Source organism: Dendrobates tinctorius, unplaced genomic scaffold, assembly GCF_039654945.1.
Source record: "Dendrobates tinctorius isolate UK_male_01 unplaced genomic scaffold, ASM3965494v1 ptg000378l, whole genome shotgun sequence".
NCBI classification, from domain to species: domain Eukaryota; kingdom Metazoa; phylum Chordata; class Amphibia; order Anura; family Dendrobatidae; genus Dendrobates; species Dendrobates tinctorius.
The window spans coordinates 167,501-187,448 of record NW_027362044.1 but is presented as its reverse complement, the minus strand read 5'-3'; the positions used below and the strand labels follow the sequence as shown (position 1 = coordinate 187,448).

The 19,948-nt window shown below is 51.9% G+C and overlaps 1 protein-coding gene across 1 annotated transcript in view; it reads left to right on the top strand.

Moving 5' to 3' along the window:
* The first annotated feature begins 11,193 nt into the window (after window positions 1-11,193).
* LOC141075900 (glucose-6-phosphate exchanger SLC37A1-like) overlaps window positions 11,194-19,948 on the top strand; it is a 56,927-nt gene continuing 48,172 nt past the window's right edge. The window contains exon 1 of the mRNA XM_073563109.1: window positions 11,194-11,346. The gene's annotated coding sequence lies outside the window, so the exon portion shown is untranslated. The remainder of the gene's footprint in view (window positions 11,347-19,948) is intronic.

Here is a 19,948-nt window from a genome sequence, read left to right as displayed (position 1 = left end):
AGTTCTTCTGGCCCTGGTCAGCCTGTAATTAAAAATTCTTTTGGTGTGGTCCAAGTCCCGGCTGGAGTAGGGTTTGAGCAAGTTTTGGCACATCTGGAATGCCTCATCCCCAACCATTACAAAGGGCTGTGGCAGACCTTGGGAAGAGGCCGTGGCAGGGGGAAATTGAACTGGTTGCCATACAACCTCTGGCCCATGTCCGAGTTCTTAAAAGCCTGGGAGTCATTCCCACGGCCAAATGCCCCAATGTCAACTGCAACAAACATACAGTCTGCATCCGAAATGGCCATGAGTACTGTAGAACAGTACTTTTTGTAACATAGTAACATAGTTTTGAAGGCTGAAGGAAGACCTTATGTCCATCTAGTTCAGCCTATTTTTAGTGCAGCTGTTCTGCATTGTTGATCCTGGGGAAGGCAAAAAACCCACAGAGTAGAAGCCAATTTTCTCCATAGGGAAAAAAATTCCTTCCCCTAAGCTGGGTCAACCATCTACCTATAATATTCTGTTATTCGTAACCTTCTATACTGTTACTCACAAGAAAAGCCTCCATTCCTTTCTTACATTCATTCAGTGAGTTGGCCATCACCACTTCCTCAGGAAGAGAATTCCAGAGCCTCACTGCTCTTACCGTGAAGAACCCTCTTCTATGCTGGTGCAGAAATTGTCTTTCCTCCCAACGAAGAGAATGCCCCCTTGTTCTTGTCACAGTCCTTGGTACAAACAGTTCATTGGAGAGATCTCTGTATTGCCCTCTGATATACTTGTACATATATATTAAGTCTCCCCTAAGTCTTCTCTTTTCTAGAGTAAATAGACCTAATTTTGATAACCTTTCTGGGTATTGTAGTGAACCAACTCCATTTATCATTTTAGTAGCCCGCCTTTGAACCCTTACAAGTTCAGTAATGTCTTTCTTGAGCACCGGCGTCCAAAATTGCACACAATCCTCCAAGTGTGGTCTGACGAGTGATTTGAATGATGTTTTCATCTCGTGTCCCCAGACCTCTTCTAATGCATCCCATGACCCTATTTGCTTTGGTGGCAGCTGCCTGACACTGGGCACTCCAATTTAGCTTCTTATTGACTAAGATGCCTAAGTCTTTTTCCATGTCTGATTTCCCCAGCAGTTTCCCATTTAGTCAGTAATTGTAGCATCTGTTTCTCCTTCCCATGGGCATAACCTTACACTTATCTGTGTTAAACCTCATTTGCCATTTTTCAGCCCAATTCTCCAATTTACTCAAATCTGTCTGTAGTTGCAAACTGTCCTCCTTTGTGTTAACTACCTTACATAGTTTTGTATCATCTGCAAATACTGATATTTTACTGTGTAAGCCATCCACTAGATCATTAATAAATATATTACATAGTAGGGGGCCCAATACAGACCCCTGTGGTCCCCACTAGTAACCCTGGCCCAATCTGAGGATGCCCCATTAATAACCGTTCTTTGTTTTCTATCACTAAGCCAGCTCCCTACCCATCTACACACATTTTCCCCTAGCCCAAGCTTTCTCCTCTTACTGACCAATCTTTTATGTGGGACAGTGTCACATGCATTAGAGAAGTCGAGATAAATGACATGCAATGATTCTCCTGGGTCCATTTGAGAGCTTACATCCTCATAGAAGCTGATCAGGTTAGTCTGACAGGAGCGATCCTTCATAAATCCATATTGATATGGAGTTAAACATTTATTAACATTGAGATATTCCATAATGGTATCCCTTAGAAATCCTTCAAACATTTTACCCACAACAGATGTTAAGCTTACCGGCCTATAGTTTCCAGGTTCCCTTTTACACCCCTTTTTGAATATTGGTACCACATTTGCTTGCCGCCAATCAAAAGGAACAGACCCTGTTTCTATAGTCTTTAAATATAAGGAATAGAGGCCTGTCTATCACATTACTTAACTCCCTTAATACCCGAGGGTGAATGCCATCAGGGCCTGGTGATTTGTCCGTTTTCATCTTACTAAGGCGGTTCTGCACTTCTTCCTGGGTTAGGCAGGTAATACTTAATGTCGAGTTTACATGATCACTCTGCATTTCCCCTGGCGAATCCTTTTCCTGTGTGAACACTGTGGAGAAAAAAGTATTTAAAACATTTGCTTTTCCCACATCGCTCTCTATGATTTCACCCTCATTGTTCTTTAAAGGGCCGACACCATCAATTTTAATAATTTTACTGTAGTGCTCAGAGCCTGTTCTTTTTGGTTTTATAATACGGATGTGTTTCCCGTCAATGGCACCCAAACAGTTAGGGAAATTGCAGACTGTCCAGAATCTTTCAGCAATTTCAAACCACTTTTCCACGGTGGGCAGGGGCATAAATTCAGGACAGAGAACGTCCCACAAAGCCCGGCAGGTGTCCACAACTATTCCAGACAAGGTTGATATTCCAAGCCGGTACTGGAAGTGGAGTGACGAGAGGCTGTCGCCAGTAGCCAGGAATCTGGGAACCCGAGAAACTACAAAAACTAATATTTGTGTATATGGATTTTTACAACACCAACAAATAAAATTTAAAACAAGAAAAAAAAAATGGCATACAAATATATATGCAGCCTTTTCTTTACTACATGGTATAAAAAAAATACTGCAGCCTTTGGTTAACTACATGGCAGAACAATAATTCTGCCAGCTTTGGAATAGTCCATGTGAGAACAAAGAAAATTATGCAGGCATTGTTTTTGCAATACTACATACTGGAATGTGACCAGGAGCCATTCCTCAGGAGGAATCACACAACGGAGCTGTGTGTCCTGTCTCCGGATGGCATCTTGGACACGACCAAGCAAATACCTGAAGCTTTGTTGGGACATCCGTGTATAGTCCATAAATTTATCCGGGTTTGCCTGGAGCTCGCTGTAGAGGGTGTGGTATGGTCCACGGCTCTCCCGGAGTTCAATAATCGGATGTATCCACAAACGCCCCCGCTGTCATCTTCGCTGTCTTGCTCTCTCTCCCTTTGTTGATGGCAAGCAACTGCAAAAGCCTGAGCCAGCATGATGTCCAGATCCAAGTTGAAGTGAAAACTCTTCCAGCGCAGATCCATGTTGTCAAGAGAAAATGAAAGCAAATGTGAAGAATTCAGCTGTAAACAGGGTCTATTCCCATAACAAAAGCCCACTGCTGTCCCAGGTTAGAGGATGCGATGACGTCACGACTGTCTGCCCTCTGCCTGAACAGTCACAATGCAGAGAGCCAGAAGACTGCGATGCTGAGGTGTCCAGAGAAGAGCAGCGGCCAGCGAGGAGAGGGGAGGATTTTAGGTTTCTTTTTTAAAATGTTTTGAGCAATATATCCTTCATATACTGGAGCATCATATAGGGCCCGTCATACACTAGAGCATTATATGGGAAACATTATGTATATCGAGCATAATATGGGGCCCATTATATACTGGAACATCATATGGTGTCTATTACACAGGTCAACGAAAAAAATTTTTTTTTCTGGTGTCCAAAATATTTTAATGAATTTGGGGTATTTTTGGGGTGCTGATTCTGAATATGTCATCAGTTTTGCCAGATTGGCTCAAGTTTTTGAGATTTTTGGTATCTTATTTATAGCACTTGTTGGTAAATGCGACGCATCATCTCATTAATTTCTTTGGATTAGTACTTGAACTGAGCAGTTCTCAATATAGTTTTGTGTTAATTAGTGTTCTAAAAGTTTGTTCATAGCTTGATTTTTGCACTAACTTTATGTTGTTGTCTGTTTTCCAGTGAAAAGCATGAACTCATCATGAAGAAGTTGTCTTAACGATCCAGACTCATTCTGTTACATTTGTGGTGAATATACACTGCCAAAACATAGAAGAAACATAACAGACTTCGTAAAAAAAGTGTATTTTGCCTATTTTGGGGTTATGCTTGGGGACCAAGACAAGTTTTGGGCACCACACATAGTGTGCAAAGCATGTATCGAATTATTACGAAAATGGAGCAAAGGACAAAGAAAAAGCTTCAAATTTGGTGTTCCAATGGTGTGGAGAGAGCCAAAAAATCATCATGATGACTGTTATTTCTGTGCAGTGCAAGTGCAAGGATTCAATAAGCATAAGAAACGAAAATGGGAGTAACATGGAATCTGCAAGAAGGCCTGTCCCTCATTGTGAAGATGTGCCTGTACCTGTGTTTACCATAAATAACAGTCATCATGATGATTTTTTGGCTCTCTCCACACCATTGGAACACCAAATTTGAAGCTTTTTCTTTGTCCTTTGCTCCATTTTCGTAATAATTCGATACATGCTTTGCACACTATGTGTGGTGCCCAAAACTTGTCTTGGTCCCCAAGCATAACCCCAAAATAGGCAAAATACACTTTTTTTACGAAGTCTGTTATGTTTCTTCTATGTTTTGGCAGTGTGTATTCACCACAAATGTAACAGAATGAGTCTGGATCGTTAAGACAACTTCTTCTTGATGAGTTCATGCTTTTCACTGGAAAACAGACAACAACATAAAGTTAGTGCAAAAATCAAGCTATGAACAAACTTTTAGAACACTAATTAACACAAAACTATATTGAGAACTGCTCAGTTCAAGTACTAATCCAAAGAAATTAATGAGATGATGCGTCGCATTTACCAACAAGTGCTATAAATAAGATACCAAAAATCTCAAAAACTTGAGCCAATCTGGCAAAACTGATGACATATTCAGAATCAGCACCCCAAAAATACCCTAAATTCGATGAAATATCTTTGGCACCAAAAATGCTGTTGACCAGTGTTATTTATGGAGCATTAGGGTGTGTGCACACGCTGCGGATTCTGCTGCGGATCCACAGCGGATTTGGCCCTGCGGATCCGCAGCAGAATTAGCTGCGGTGTACAGTACCATTATTCCCTATGGGGATTAAAAACCGCTGTGCAGACGCTGCGGAATTTTCCTTGCGGATTTTGCTGTGGTTTCAAATCCACAGAAAGAATTGCATGTTAATTCTTTCTGCGGATTCCGCAGCGGTTTACCATTTCCGCCATTGTGGAGATGATAAGCCGCAGGCTAATCCGCAGATAAACAGCAGGTCTTTTGACCTGCGGATTTATTGGCGGATTTTGCAAAATCCACGCGGATGAATCCGCAGCAGATTCCGCAGCGTGTGCACACACCCTTATATGGAGCCCATTCTGTTTGAAGCAATGTATAGGGCCCATCATATAAAGTACAGAGCCTTATATGGAACTTTATTCTGTATGGAGCATTATATGGGGGTCCATTCTGTATGTAGCAAGGTAAGGGGCTCATTATACTGTATGGAGTAATATATGGGTCTCATGCCACTGTTTGGAGCATTATATGGGGATCATTATAGTATTTGGGGCATTATATGGGTCTCATTATACTGCTTGGAGCAGTATATGGGGATCATTATTCTGTATGGAGCAATATATAGGGCTTATTATTCTGTATGGAGCAATATATGGAGCTCATTATACTGTATGGAGCACTATGTGGTACCCACAATGCTGTATGTAGCAATATATGGGGCACATTACACTGTATGGAGTACTTTGACGTACCCATAATACTGTATGGAGCAATATATGGGGCTCAATATACTGTATGGAGCATTATATGGGGCTCATTATTCTGTATGGAGCATTATATGGGGCTCATTATTCTTTATGGAGCATTATATGGGGCTTATTATTCTGTATGGAGCATTATATGGGGCTCATTATTCCTTATGGAGCATTATATGGGGGCTCATTATTCTGTATGGAGGACTATACTGTCTAGTTTCTGACCTATTGTACAATAGATATAACTTATGTAATGTAAGAAGTGAAATCTTTGGCATTGTATACCTATATTTCTCTGCTGTATCTGTGCATTATTAATTGTGGTATGTGTTAAAGGGGTCACTGAGACTTTCACCCGGAACCAACAAAAACCTGGAACCAGCCCTGTATACACTGCACACTACCCACTTCTCCTGTCTTGTTGTCGAAGAGGCGACATTGGGCTTTGGGAGGGTCAAGATTGGTTTAGTATTTTAAATATTACTATGGCCAAATAAAAATAAAATATTGGAAAAGCTGTTTAATTGGATTATCCTAAGTAATCCTCTCTTCTCTGGATAGGGGATAACTTTTCAATTGCTGGACCCCCATGATCCTCTGTAGATCACCATGTAAATGCCGCTGTGGTGGAGTCGCAGGAGTCTGCGGACACATGTCCGTCTCTGCGGGTGAGTCGCGGGCGTCTGTGCACACATGTCCGTCTCTGCAGGTGTCGCGGGCGTCTGCGGACACATGTCCGTCTCTGTGGGTGAGTCGCGGGCGTCTGTGGACACATGTCCGTCTCTGCGAGTGAGTCGCGAGCGTCTGCGGACACACGTCCGTCTCTGCAGGTGAGTTGCGGGCGTCTGCGGACACATGTCTCTGCGGGTGAGTCGCGAGCGTCTGCGGACACACGTCCGTCTCTGCGGGTGAGTCGCGGGTGTCTGTGCACACATGTCCGTCTCTGTGGGTGTCGCGGACATCTGCGGACACACGTCCATCTCTGCGGGTGAGTCGCGGGCGTCTGCGGACATACGTCCGTCTCTGGACACATGTCCGTCTCTGCGGGAGAGTTGCGGGCGTCTGCGGACACACGTCCGTCTCTGCGGGTGAGTCGCGGGCGTCTGTGCACACATGTCCGTTTCTGCGGGTGTCGCGGGCGTCTATGGACACGTCCGTCTCTGTGGGTGAGTCGCGAGCGTCTGCGGACACACGTCCGTCTCTGCGGGTGAGTCGCGGGCGTCTGTGGACACATGTCCGTCTCTGCGTGCGAGTCGTGGGCGTCTGCGGACACACATCCGTCTCTGCGGGTGAGTTGCGGGCGTCTGCGGACACATGTCCGTCTCTGCGGGTGAGTCGCGGGCGTCTGCGGACACACGTCTGTCTCTGCAGGTGGGTTGCGGGCGTCTGTGGACACATGTCCGTCTCTACAGGTGAGTTGCGGGTGTCTGTGGACACATGTCCGTCTCTGCGGGTGAGTTGCGGGCGTCTGCGGACACATGTCGTCTCTGCAGGTGAGTTGCGGGTGTCTGTGGACACATGTCCGTCTCTGCGTGTGAGTTGCGGGCGTCTGCGGACACATGTCGTCTCTGCAGGTGAGTTGCGGGTGTCTGTGGACACATGTCCGTCTCTGCGTGTGAGTTGCGGGCGTCTGCGGACACATGTCGTCTCTGCAGGTGAGTTGCGGGTGTCTGTGGACACATGTCCGTCTCTACAGGTGAGTTGCGGGTGTCTGTGGACACATGTCCGTCTCTGCGGGTGAGTTGCGGGCGTCTGCGGACACATGTCGTCTCTGCAGGTGAGTTGCGGGTGTCTGTGGACACATGTCCGTCTCTGCGTGTGAGTTGCGGGCGTCTGCGGACACATGTCGTCTCTGCGGGTGAGTTGCGGGCGTCTGCGGACACACGTCCGTCTCTGTGGGTGAGTCGTGGGTGTCTGCGGACACACGTCCGTCTCTGCAGGTGTGTTGCAGGCGTCTGCGGACACATGTCCGTCTCTGCGGGTGAGTCGCGGGCGTCTGCGGACACGTTGTCTCTGAGGCCGGTTTCACATTAGCGCTTTTTCAGCTCACGCACGGCCGGGGGTAGCTCCGCCCCCGAGCCGGCTCTCTTCCCGGCGTGCCCGCCCCTTGCTTGTATCGCCGCCTACTAGCGGACAGCGGCGCCTGCGATCGGCGCACCCTATCTTTAGCATAGGGTGCGCAGATCGTGCGCAGGCCGTGCGCTAGTTGCGCTTTGACCTGCGCTGCGCACTTTTGACGGTGCGCCGTGCGCGCCAAAATCAAACTTTTCGGATTTTGGCGCGCACAGCGCACCGTCAAAAGTGCGCAGCGCAGGTCAAAGCACAACTAGCGCACGGCCTGCGCACGATCTGCGCACCCTATGCTAAAGATAGGGTGCGCCGATCGCAGGCGCCGCTGTCCGCTAGTAGGCGGCGCTACAAGCAAGGGGCGGGCACGCCGGGCAGAGAGCCGGCTCGGGGGCGGAGCTACCCCCGGCCGTGCGTGCGCTGAAAAAGCGCTAATGTGAAACCGGCCTGAGAGAGTCGCGAGCGTCTGCGGACACATGTCGTCTCTGCGGGTGAGTCGTGGGTGTCTGCGGACACACGTCCGTCTCTGCGGGTGAGTCGCGGGCGTCTGTGGACACATGTCCATCTCAGCGGGTGAGTCGCGGGCGTCTGCGGACACACGTCCGTCTCTGCGGGTGAGTCGCGAGCTGTGAAGATCTAGAGTTGTGGGTGTTAGTAATCACCTAGGCAGGTTAATGATGCAACAAGTTTTATTTGTATCCATACAAGCATTTCAGTAAGTCCAGGTAGATGACCCCAATGTAATGCCCCCAGTCCACGGGATCAGCAACAAGTCAGTAAAAATAGTCCATGGGATAATTCCTAGGGGAATATAGATCTCACGAACGAAGCCCGAGAACTTAGTTCCAAGTTCGATAGTCCATTCATGGGTTCCAGGAGCGGCCTTAACTCTGCTCCTTTCGCTTCAGATCCCCAGACACAACTGCTCTCCCCCATCAAGTCTCTCAACTCTACTCCCAACCCCCTAACCAAATCCAACATTCACCAATGTATATTGAATTCACAGCCAGTGAAGTCTCCGGCCAGTCTGGAGTGGTGTGAACCCAAGTGGCCCCCCTGCTGAGAGAAAGAAAGGCACATATTCCCCCACCAGATAAGGTCATTGCATGTAAATACAACATAACTTGAGGTAACTAGTCATCTGTGCTGGGAAAGTATTTCAGTTCCTGACACGAGTGTCTGCGGACACATGTCGTCTCTGCGGGTGAGTCTCGGGCGTCTGCGGACACATGTCGTCTCTGCGGGTGAGTCTCGGGCGTCTGCGGACACATGTCGTCTCTGCGGGTGAGTCTCGGGCGTCTGCGGACACATGTCGTCTCTGCGGGTGAGTCTCGGGCGTCTGCGGACACATGTCCGTCTCTGCGGGTGAGTCGCGGGCGTCTGCGGACACATGTCGTCTCTGCGGGTGAGTCGTGGGCGTCTGTGGACACATGTCGTCTCTGCGGGTGAGTCGCGAGCGTCTGCGGACACATGTCGTCTCTGCGGGTGAGTCGTGGGCGTCTGTGGACACATGTCGTCTCTGCGGGTGAGTCTCGGGCGTCTGCGGACACATGTCGTCTCTGCGGGTGAGTCGCGAGCGTCTGCGGACACATGTCGTCTCTGCGGGTGAGTCGCGGGCGTCTGCGGACACATGTCGTCTCTGCGGGTGAGTCTCGGGCGTCTGCGGACACATGTCGTCTCTGCGGGTGAGTCTCGGGCGTCTGCGGACACATGTCGTCTCTGCGGGTGTCGCGGGCGTCTGCGGACACATGTCCGTCTCTGCGGGTGAGTCTCGGGCGTCTGCGGACACATGTCCGTCTCTGCGGGTGAGTCGCGGGCGTCTGCGGACACATGTCCGTCTCTGCAGGTGAGTCTCGGGCGTCTGCGGACACATGTCCGTCTCTGCGGGTGAGTCTCGGGCGTCTGCGGACACATGTCGTCTCTGCGGGTGTCGCGAGCGTCTGCGGACACATGTCGTCTCTGCGGGTGTCGCGGGCGTCTGCGGACACATGTCCGTCTCTGCGGGTGAGTCTCGGGCGTCTGCGGACACATGTCCGTCTCTGCGGGTGAGTCGCGGGCGTCTGCGGACACATGTCGTCTCTGCGGGTGTCGCGAGCGTCTGCGGACACATGTCGTCTCTGCGGGTGTCGCGGGCGTCTGCGGACACATGTCCGTCTCTGCGGGTGAGTCTCGGGCGTCTGCGGACACATGTCCGTCTCTGCGGGTGAGTCGCGGGCGTCTGCGGACACATGTCCGTCTCTGCGGGTGTCGCGAGCGTCTGCGGACACATGTCGTCTCTGCGGGTGTCGCGAGCGTCTGCGGACACATGTCGTCTCTGCGGGTGTCGCGGGCGTCTGCGGACACATGTCCGTCTCTGCGGGTGAGTCTCGGGCGTCTGCGGACACATGTCCGTCTCTGCGGGTGAGTCGCGGGCGTCTGCGGACACATGTCCGTCTCTGCAGGTGAGTCTCGGGCGTCTGCGGACACATGTCGTCTCTGCGGGTGAGTCTCGGGCGTCTGCGGACACATGTCGTCTCTGCGGGTGAGTCTCGGGCGTCTGCGGACACATGTCGTCTCTGCGGGTGAGTCGCGAGCGTCTGCGGACACATGTCCGTCTCTGCGGGTGAGTCTCGGGCGTCTGCGGACACATGTCGTCTCTGCGGGTGAGTCTCGGGCGTCTGCGGACACATGTCCGTCTCTGCGGGTGAGTCTCGGGCGTCTGCGGACACATGTCGTCTCTGCGGGTGAGTCTCGGGCGTCTGCGGACACATGTCCGTCTCTGCGGGTGTCGCGGGCGTCTGCGGACACATGCCGTCTCTGCGGGTGAGTCGCGAGCGTCTGCGGACACATGTCGTCTCTGCGGGTGAGTCTCGGGCGTCTGCGGACACATGTCGTCTCTGCGGGTGAGTCTCGGGCGTCTGCGGACACATGTCGTCTCTGCGGGTGAGTCTCGGGCGTCTGCGGACACATGTCGTCTCTGCGGGTGAGTTGCGGGCGTCTGCGGACACATGTCGTCTCTGCGGGTGAGTTGCGGGCGTCTGCGGACACATGCCGTCTCTGCGGGTGAGTCGCGAGCGTCTGCGGACACATGTCGTCTCTGCGGGTGAGTCGCGAGCGTCTGCGGACACATGTCGTCTCTGCGGGTGAGTCTCGGGCGTCTGCGGACACATGTCGTCTCTGCGGGTGAGTCTCGGGCGTCTGCGGACACATGTCGTCTCTGCGGGTGAGTTGCGGGCGTCTGCGGACACATGTCGTCTCTGCGGGTGAGTCTCGGGCGTCTGCGGACACATGTCCGTCTCTGCGGGTGAGTCTCGGGCGTCTGCGGACACATGTCGTCTCTGCGGGTGTCGCGGGAGTCTGTGGACACATAGGGGACATTTCTAGAGATCCCAGCCACTGTGCTGTAACATCTGGACACTGTGGGTCGATTGCCGCACCAGTACACAGCGTCCACCCCGTAGCGACCCCGATGGTGCCACATTTGTACCGACTGTCCTGGAGTTGGGTAATGGCTGGTGGAGGAGAGAAGCTGCGGGGAGTGTGGGCACATTCCGGGGAGATGACGCAGGTCGGGTGTGACGTCTGACCCTCACTACACACCGGGCTACTGGTCCAACCTGTCCTGCCACCTGGAGCCCAGGGGCGGGGGCGGCAGGTAACGAGGGGCCGGACTGAGGGAAGAGCCGCGCACCAGGAAGTCAACAGTCTCCTCACACACCGGCGGGAAGCGGGAGCTGAAGACACCGGAGCCTGCGGCAGGTACATACGGGACCCGGAGAGAGAGAGGGATCCCCGGAGAGAGAGAGGGATCCCCGGAGAGAGAGAGGGGCTCCGGAGAGAGAGGGACCCCCGGAGAGAGAGAGGGATCCCCGGAGAGAGAGGGACCCCCGGAGAGAGAGGGACCCCCGGAGAGAGAGAGGGACCCCCGGAGAGAGAGAGGGACCCCCGGAGAGAGAGAGGGACCCCCGGAGAGAGAGAGGGACCCCTGGAGAGAGAGAGGGACCCCTGGAGAGAGAGAGGGATCCCCGGAGAGAGAGGGATCCCCGGAGAGAGAGAGGGACCCCCGGAGAGAGAGGGACCCCTGGAGAGAGAGAGGGATCCCCGGAGAGAGAGGGGCTCCGGAGAGAGAGAGGGATCCCCGGAGAGAGAGAGGGATCCCCGGAGAGAGAGAGGGACCCCCGGAGAGAGAGGGGGACCCCTGGAGAGAGAGAGGGATCCCCGGAGAGAGAGAGGGATCCCCGGAGAGAGAGAGGGACCCCCGGAGAGAGAGAGGGACCCCCGGAGAGAGAGAGGGGGACCCCCGGAGAGAGAGAGGGGGACCCCCGGAGAGAGAGAGGGGGACCCCCGGAGAGAGAGAGGGACTCCCGGAGAGAGAGAGGGACCCCCGGAGAGAGAGAGAGAGACCCCCGGAGAGACAGGGACCCCGGAGAGAGAGGGACCCCGGAGAGAGAGAGACCCCGGAGAGAGAGAGAGAGAGAGGGACCCCCGGAGAGAGAGGGACCCCCGGAGAGAGAGGGACCCCCGGAGAGAGAGGGACCCCCGGAGAGAGGGACCCCGGGGAGAGAGAGGGACTCCCGGAGAGAGGGACCCCGGGGAGAGAGAGGGACTCCCGGAGAGAGGGACTCCCGGAGAGAGGGACTCCCGGAGAGAGAGGGAGGGACTCCCGGAGAGAGAGAGAGAGAGGGACTCCCGGAGAGAGAGAGAGGGAGGGACTCCCGGAGAGAGAGAGAGGGAGGGACTCCCGGAGAGAGAGAGAGGGAGGGACTCCCGGAGAGAGAGAGAGAGAGGGACCCCCGGAGAGAGAGAGGGACCCCCGGAGAGAGAGAGGGACCCCCGAGAGAGAGAGGGACCCCCGGAGAGAGAGAGGGACCCCCGGAGAGAGAGAGGGACCCCCGGAGAGAGAGAGAGGGACTCCCGGAGAGAGAGAGAGGGAGGGACTCCCGGAGAGAGAGAGAGGGAGGGACTCCCGGAGAGAGAGAGAGAGAGGGACTCCCGGAGAGAGAGAGAGGGAGGGACTCCCGGAGAGAGAGAGAGAGAGGGACTCCCGGAGAGAGAGAGAGGGAGGGACTCCCGGAGAGAGAGAGAGGGAGGGACTCCCGGAGAGAGAGAGAGGGAGGGACTCCCGGAGAGAGAGAGAGAGAGGGACCCCCGGAGAGAGAGAGGGACCCCCGGAGAGAGAGAGGGACCCCCGGAGAGAGAGAGGGACCCCCGGAGAGAGAGAGGGACCCCCGAGAGAGAGAGGGACCCCCGGAGAGAGAGAGGGACCCCGGAGAGAGAGAGAGGGAGGGACTCCCGGAGAGAGAGAGAGAGGGAGGGACTCCCGGAGAGAGAGAGAGAGGGAGGGACTCCCGGAGAGAGAGAGAGAGGGAGGGACTCCCGGAGAGAGAGAGAGAGGGAGGGACTCCCGGAGAGAGAGAGAGAGGGAGGGACTCCCGGAGAGAGAGAGGGAGGGACTCCCGGAGAGAGAGAGGGAGGGACTCCCGGAGAGAGAGAGAGAGGGAGGGACTCCCGGAGAGAGAGAGGGCCTCCGGAGAGAGAGAGGGACCCCCGGAGAGAGAGAGGGACCCCCGGAGAGAGAGAGGGACCCCCGGAGAGAGAGAGGGACCCCCGGAGAGAGAGAGGGATCCCCGGAGAGAGAGAGGGGCTCCGGAGAGAGAGAGGGACCCCCGGAGAGAGAGACCCCCGGAGAAAGAGGGACCCCGGAGAGAGAGAGACCCCGGAGAGAGAGAGAGAGAGAGAGAGAGAGAGGGACCCCCGGAGAGAGAGGGACCCCCGGAGAGAGAGGGACCCCCGGAGAGAGAGGGAGACCCGGAGAGAGGGACCCCCGGAGAGAGAGGGACTCCCGGAGAGAGAGAGAGAGAGAGGGACTCCCGGAGAGAGAGGGACCCCGGAGAGAGGGACTCCCGGAGAGAGAGAGAGGGAGGGACTCCCGGAGAGAGAGAGAGGGAGGGACTCCCGGAGAGAGAGAGAGGGAGGGACTCCCGGAGAGAGAGAGAGGGGGACTCCCGGAGAGAGAGAGAGAAAGAGACCCCCGGAGAGACAGGGACCCCGGAGAGAGAGGGACCCCCGGAGAGAGAGGGACCCCCGGAGAGAGAGGGACCCCCGGAGAGAGAGAGACCCCCGGAGAGAGAGAGACCCCCGGAGAGAGGGACTCCCGGAGAGAGAGAGAGAGGGACTCCCGGAGAGAGAGAGAGAGGGACTCCCGGAGAGAGAGAGAGAGGGACTCCCGGAGAGAGAGAGAGAGGGACTCCCGGAGAGAGAGAGAGGGACCCCCGCAGAGAGAGAGGGACCCCAACAAACCTCCCACAGCTATGTCCTCCCCATCTCCTGTGTCCTACTATCAGGAGTATGAGAGTAGCTGTAGTGTGTGTATATGAGAGGTTACAGCTCGGCCGTAGTGTGTGTACATGAGATTTTACAGCTCGGCCGTAGTGTGTGTATATGAGAGGTTACAGCTCGGCCGTAGTGTGTGTATATGAGAGGTTACAGCTCGGCCGTAGTGTGTGTACATGAGAGGTTACAGCTCGGCCGTAGTGTGTGTACATGAGAGGTTACAGCTCGGCCGTAGTGTGTGTACATGAGAGGTTACAGCTCGGCCGTAGTGTGTGTATATGAGAGGTTACAGCTCGGCCGTAGTGTGTGTATATGAGAGGTTACAGCTCGGCCGTAGTGTGTGTATATGAGAGGTTACAGCTCGGCCGTAGTGTGTGTACATGAGAGGTTACAGCTCGGCCGTAGTGTGTGTACATGAGAGGTTACAGCTCGGCCGTAGTGTGTTATTTCATAGAAGTGTTATTTCATAGAATCGTAGAGTTGGAAGGGACCTCCTGGGCCATCTGGTCCAACCCCCTGCTCAAAGCAGGATTCGCTAAATCATCCCAGTCAGATGTCTGTCCAGCCTCTGTTTGAAGACTTCCATTGAAGGAGAACTCACCACTTCTCGTGGCAGCCTGTTCCACTCACTGATCACTCTAACTGTCAAAAAGTTTTTTCTAATATCTAATCTGTGTCTCCTCCCATTCAGTTTCATCCCATTGCTTCTAGTCTTTCCTTGTGCAAATGAGAATAAAGTTGATCCTTCTACAATGTGACAGCCCTTTAGATATTTGTAGACAGCAATTAAGTCTCCTCTCAGTCTTCTCTTTTGCAAACTAAACATTCCCAAATCCTGCAACCTTTCCTCATAAGCCAGGGTTTGCAGACCGGTCACCATTCTGGTCGCTCTTTTCTGAACTTGCTCCAGTTTGTTGATGTCTTTTTTAAAATGTGGTGCCCAAAACTGGACACAATATTCCAGATGAGGTCTGACCAAAGAGGAGTAGAGGGAAATAATGACTTCACGTGATCTAGACTGTATGCTTCTGTTAATACATCCTAGAATTGCATTTGCCTTTTTTGCTGCTGCATCACACTGTTGACTCATATTCAGTCTGTGATCTATTAGTATACCCAAGTCTTTTTCACATGTGCTGTCACTTAGCCCTATTCCTCCCATTCTATATATGCTTTTTTCATTTTTATTGCCCAGATGTAGTACTTTGCATTTCTCCCTGTTAAAAACCATTCTGTTAGTTGCTGCCCACTTCTCCAGTTTATTTAAATCTTTTTGAATCCTCTCTCTCTCTTCTCTAGTATTAGCTATCCCTCCTAGCTTTGTGTCATCAGCAAATTTAATCAGTTTACCCTCAATTCCTTCATCTAAATCGTTGATAAAGATGTTGAACAATACAGGGCCCAGGACAGAGCCCTGTGGTACCCCACTTGAGACATTCTTCCAACTGGATGTGCAGCCATTTACGACCACTCTTTGGGTCCGATCACTAAGCCAGCTATGAATCCACCTAACAGTTGCCTTGTCCATTCCATACTTAGTCATTTTTTCAATAAGGATTGTATGAGAGACTTTGTCAAATGCTTTGCTGAAGTCAAGATATACTATATCTACAGCATTTCCTTGATCCACCCAATCAGTGATACCGTCATAGAAGGAAATTAAGTTAGTCTGACATGACTTATTAGTTACAAACCCATGCTGACTCTGTTTGATCACTTCATTCTTATCCAGGTATTGACTTAAATGTTGTTTAATAATTTGTTCAAAGATCTTTCCTGGTATAGAAGTCAGACTCACCGGCCTATAGTTGCCTGGGTCCACCTTCTTCCCCTTTTTGAAGATAGGAACAACATTTGCTCTTCTCCAGTCTTCTGTCACTTCTCCTGTTCTCCAAGAATTTTCAAAGATTATGGAGAGTGGTTCAGAAATTTCTTCTGCTATCTCCTTCAGTACTCTGGGGTGTAATTCATCTGGACCTGGAGACTTGAATTCATTTAGGTTAGCTAAGTGTTTCCTCACTATCTTTCTGTTTATAGATATCCTGGATTCTTCTATTCCCTCAATAGGACAGTGAATAACAGTTGGTGTTACATTTCCTTTCTGAGAGAAAACAGATGCAAAGTAGGAATTTAAAAGTTCAGCCTTCTCAACATCCTGTCTTACCATTTCATCATTTTCATCCTGTAAAAATCCTATAGCATCTTTGACTTTTCTTTTACTTTTGACATCTGACATATCCCCAAAATCCTTTATTATTGCTTTTGACATCTCTTGCAAGCCTCAATTCATTTTCAGCTTTAGATAATCTGATTTGTGCCCTGCAGATTCTGCAGACAGCATTATATTCTTCTTTAGATATGCCTCCCTCTTTCCATTTTATAAACATTTTTTTCTTCCTTTTTAGCATGTGCTTAAGTTCTGTGTTCACCCATCCTGGTTTCCTTAAATGCTTCCTATTCTTCCCTCTTTTCGGAATTGTTAACAACTGTGCTTTGAGAATTTCATTTTTCAAGATTTCCCATCCTTCCTGGACATTTTTGTCTTTAAGGATATCCAGCCATTGGATCCCTCCAATTATATTTCTGAATCCCTTAAAATCTGCCTTTCTGAAATCTAACCTTGACGTCTGAGTCTTCACGTGTGTGTATATGAGAGGTTACAGCTCGGCCGTAGTGTGTGTACATGAGAGGTTACAGCTCGGCCGTAGTGTGTGTACATGAGAGGTTACAGCTCGGCCGTAGTGTGTGTACATGAGAGGTTACAGCTCGGCCGTAGTGTGTGTACATGAGAGGTTACAGCTCGGCCGTAGTGTGTGTACATGAGAGGTTACAGCTCGGCCGTAGTGTGTGTACGTGAGAGGTTACAGCTCGGCCGTAGTGTGTGTACGTGAGAGGTTACAGCTCGGCCGTAGTGTGTGTACGTGAGAGGTTACAGCTCGGCCGTAGTGTGTGTACGTGAGAGGTTACAGCTCGGCCGTAGTGTGTGTACGTGAGAGGTTACAGCTCGGCCGTAGTGTGTGTACGTGAGAGGTTACAGCTCGGCCGTAGTGTGTGTACGTGAGAGGTTACAGCTCGGCCGTAGTGTGTGTACGTGAGAGGTTACAGCTCGGCCGTAGTGTGTGTACGTGAGAGGTTACAGCTCGGCCGTAGTGTGTGTACGTGAGAGGTTACAGCTCGGCCGTAGTGTGTGTACGTGAGAGGTTACAGCTCGGCCGTAGTGTGTGTACGTGAGAGGTTACAGCTCGGCCGTAGTGTGTGTACGTGAGAGGTTACAGCTCGGCCGTAGTGTGTGTACGTGAGAGGTTACAGCTCGGCCGTAGTGTGTGTACGTGAGAGGTTACAGCTCGGCCGTAGTGTGTGTACGTGAGAGGTTACAGCTCGGCCGTAGTGTGTGTACGTGAGAGGTTACAGCTCGGCCGTAGTGTGTGTACGTGAGAGGTTACAGCTCGGCCGTAGTGTGTGTACGTGAGAGGTTACAGCTCGGCCGTAGTGTGTGTACGTGAGAGGTTACAGCTCGGCCGTAGTGTGTGTACGTGAGAGGTTACAGCTCGGCCGTAGTGTGTGTACGTGAGAGGTTACAGCTCGGCCGTAGTGTGTGTACGTGAGAGGTTACAGCTCGGCCGTAGTGTGTGTACGTGAGAGGTTACAGCTCGGCCGTAGTGTGTGTACGTGAGAGGTTACAGCTCGGCCGTAGTGTGTGTACGTGAGAGGTTACAGCTCGGCCGTAGTGTGTGTACGTGAGAGGTTACAGCTCGGCCGTAGTGTGTGTACGTGAGAGGTTACAGCTCGGCCGTAGTGTGTGTACGTGAGAGGTTACAGCTCGGCCGTAGTGTGTGTACGTGAGAGGTTACAGCTCGGCCGTAGTGTGTGTACATGAGAGGTTACACCAGTCCTGATGACACTGGGACCCCCACCCTCCGTCCGCTGACCCTGGAGCCGTTATCTCCGGATTTTCTCTTCTACGTTTGTGGTTATATTCTAGATAAGATAAGAACAACAAATGACAATGGAGGAGGGGCACTGGGGTATAAGAGTACACCTCCCCCCCCCCCGTATACTGTCTCTGGGGTATAAGATTATACCTCCTCCTCCCCCCCCCCCCCGTATACTGTCTCTGGGGTATAACAGTACACCCTCCCCGCATACTGGCACTGGGGTATAAGAGTACACCCCCCCCGGTATAATGGCACTGGGGTATAAGGGTACCCCCCCCCCCCGTATACTGGCACTGGGGTATAAGGGTACCCCCCGTATACTGGCACTGGGGTATAAGAGTACACCCCCCCTGGTATACTGGCACTGGGGTATAAGGGTACCCCCCGTATACTGGCACTGGGGTATGAGTACATCCCCCCCCCGTGTACTGGCACTGGGGTATAAGAGTACATCCCCCCCCGTGTACTGGCACTGGGGTATAAGAGTACACCCCCCCGTGTACTGGCACTGGGGTATAAGAGTACATCCCCCCCCCCGTGTACTGGCACTGGGGTATAAGAGTACACCCCCCCCCCCCGTGTACTGGCACTGGAGTATAAGTACATCCCCCCCCCCCGTGTACCGGCACTGGGGTATAAGAGTACATCCCCCCCCGTGTACTGGCACTGGGGCATAACAGTACACCCCCCCCGTGTACTGGCACTGGGGTATAAGAGTACACCCCCCCCGTGTACTGGCACTGGGGTATTAGAGTACATCCCCCCCCGTATACTGGAACCTCACAGCCCCGATGAAACAGGTCATGAAATGCAGAAATAATCCTCCCCCTCACCACTAATCTAGAGCGCATCGGTCACCCTGACACTGCACCGCCACGTCCTGTACCACATCCTGGAGCGATGTCCGCCTGACGTCACCGCGCCCCTCCTGTATATATACACTGCACAGTACCACTCCTCCTGTATATATACACTGCACAGTACCACTCCTCCTGTATATATACACTGCACAGTACCACTCCTCCTGTATATATACACTGCACAGTACCACTCCTCCTGTATATATACACTGCACAGTACCACTCCTCCTGTATATATATATACACTGCACAGTACCACTCCTCCTGTATATATACACTGCACAGTACCACTCCTCCTGTATATATACACTGCACAGTACCGCTCCTCCTGTATATATACACTGTACAGTACCGCTCCTCCTGTATATATACACTGCACAGCACCACTCCTGTATATATACACTGCACAGTACCACTCCTCCTGTATATATACACTGCACAGTACCGCTCCTCCTGTATATATACACTGTACAGTACCGCTCCTCCTGTATATATACACTGCACAGCACCGCTCCTCCTGTATATATACACTGCACAGTACCACTCCTCCTGTATATATACACTGCACAGTACCACTCCTCCTGTATATATACACTGCACAGTACCACTCCTCCTGTATATATACACTGCACAGTACCACTCCTCCTGTATATATACACTGCACAGTACCGCTCCTCCTGTATATATACACTGCACAGCACCACTCCTGTATATATACACTGCACAGTACCACTCCTCCTGTGTATATATAAATATACACTGCACAGTACCACTCCTGTGTATATATATATATACACTGCACAGTACCGCTCCTCCTGTGTATATATATATATATACACACTGCACAGTACCGCTCCTGTATATATATACACTGCACAGTACCACTCCTCCTGTATATATATATACACACTGCACAGTACCACTCCTCCTGTATATATACACTGCACAGTACCACTCCTCCTGTATATATACACTGCACAGTACCGCTCCTCCTGTATATATACACTGCACAGTACCGCTCCTGTATATATACACTGCACAGTACCACTCCTCCTGTATATATACACTGCACAGTACCACTCCTCCTGTATATATACACTGCACAGTACCACTCCTCCTGTATATATACACTGCACAGTACCACTCCTCCTGTATATATACACTGCACAGTACCACCCCTCCTGTATATATACACTGCACAGTACCGCTCCTGTATATATACACTGCACAGTA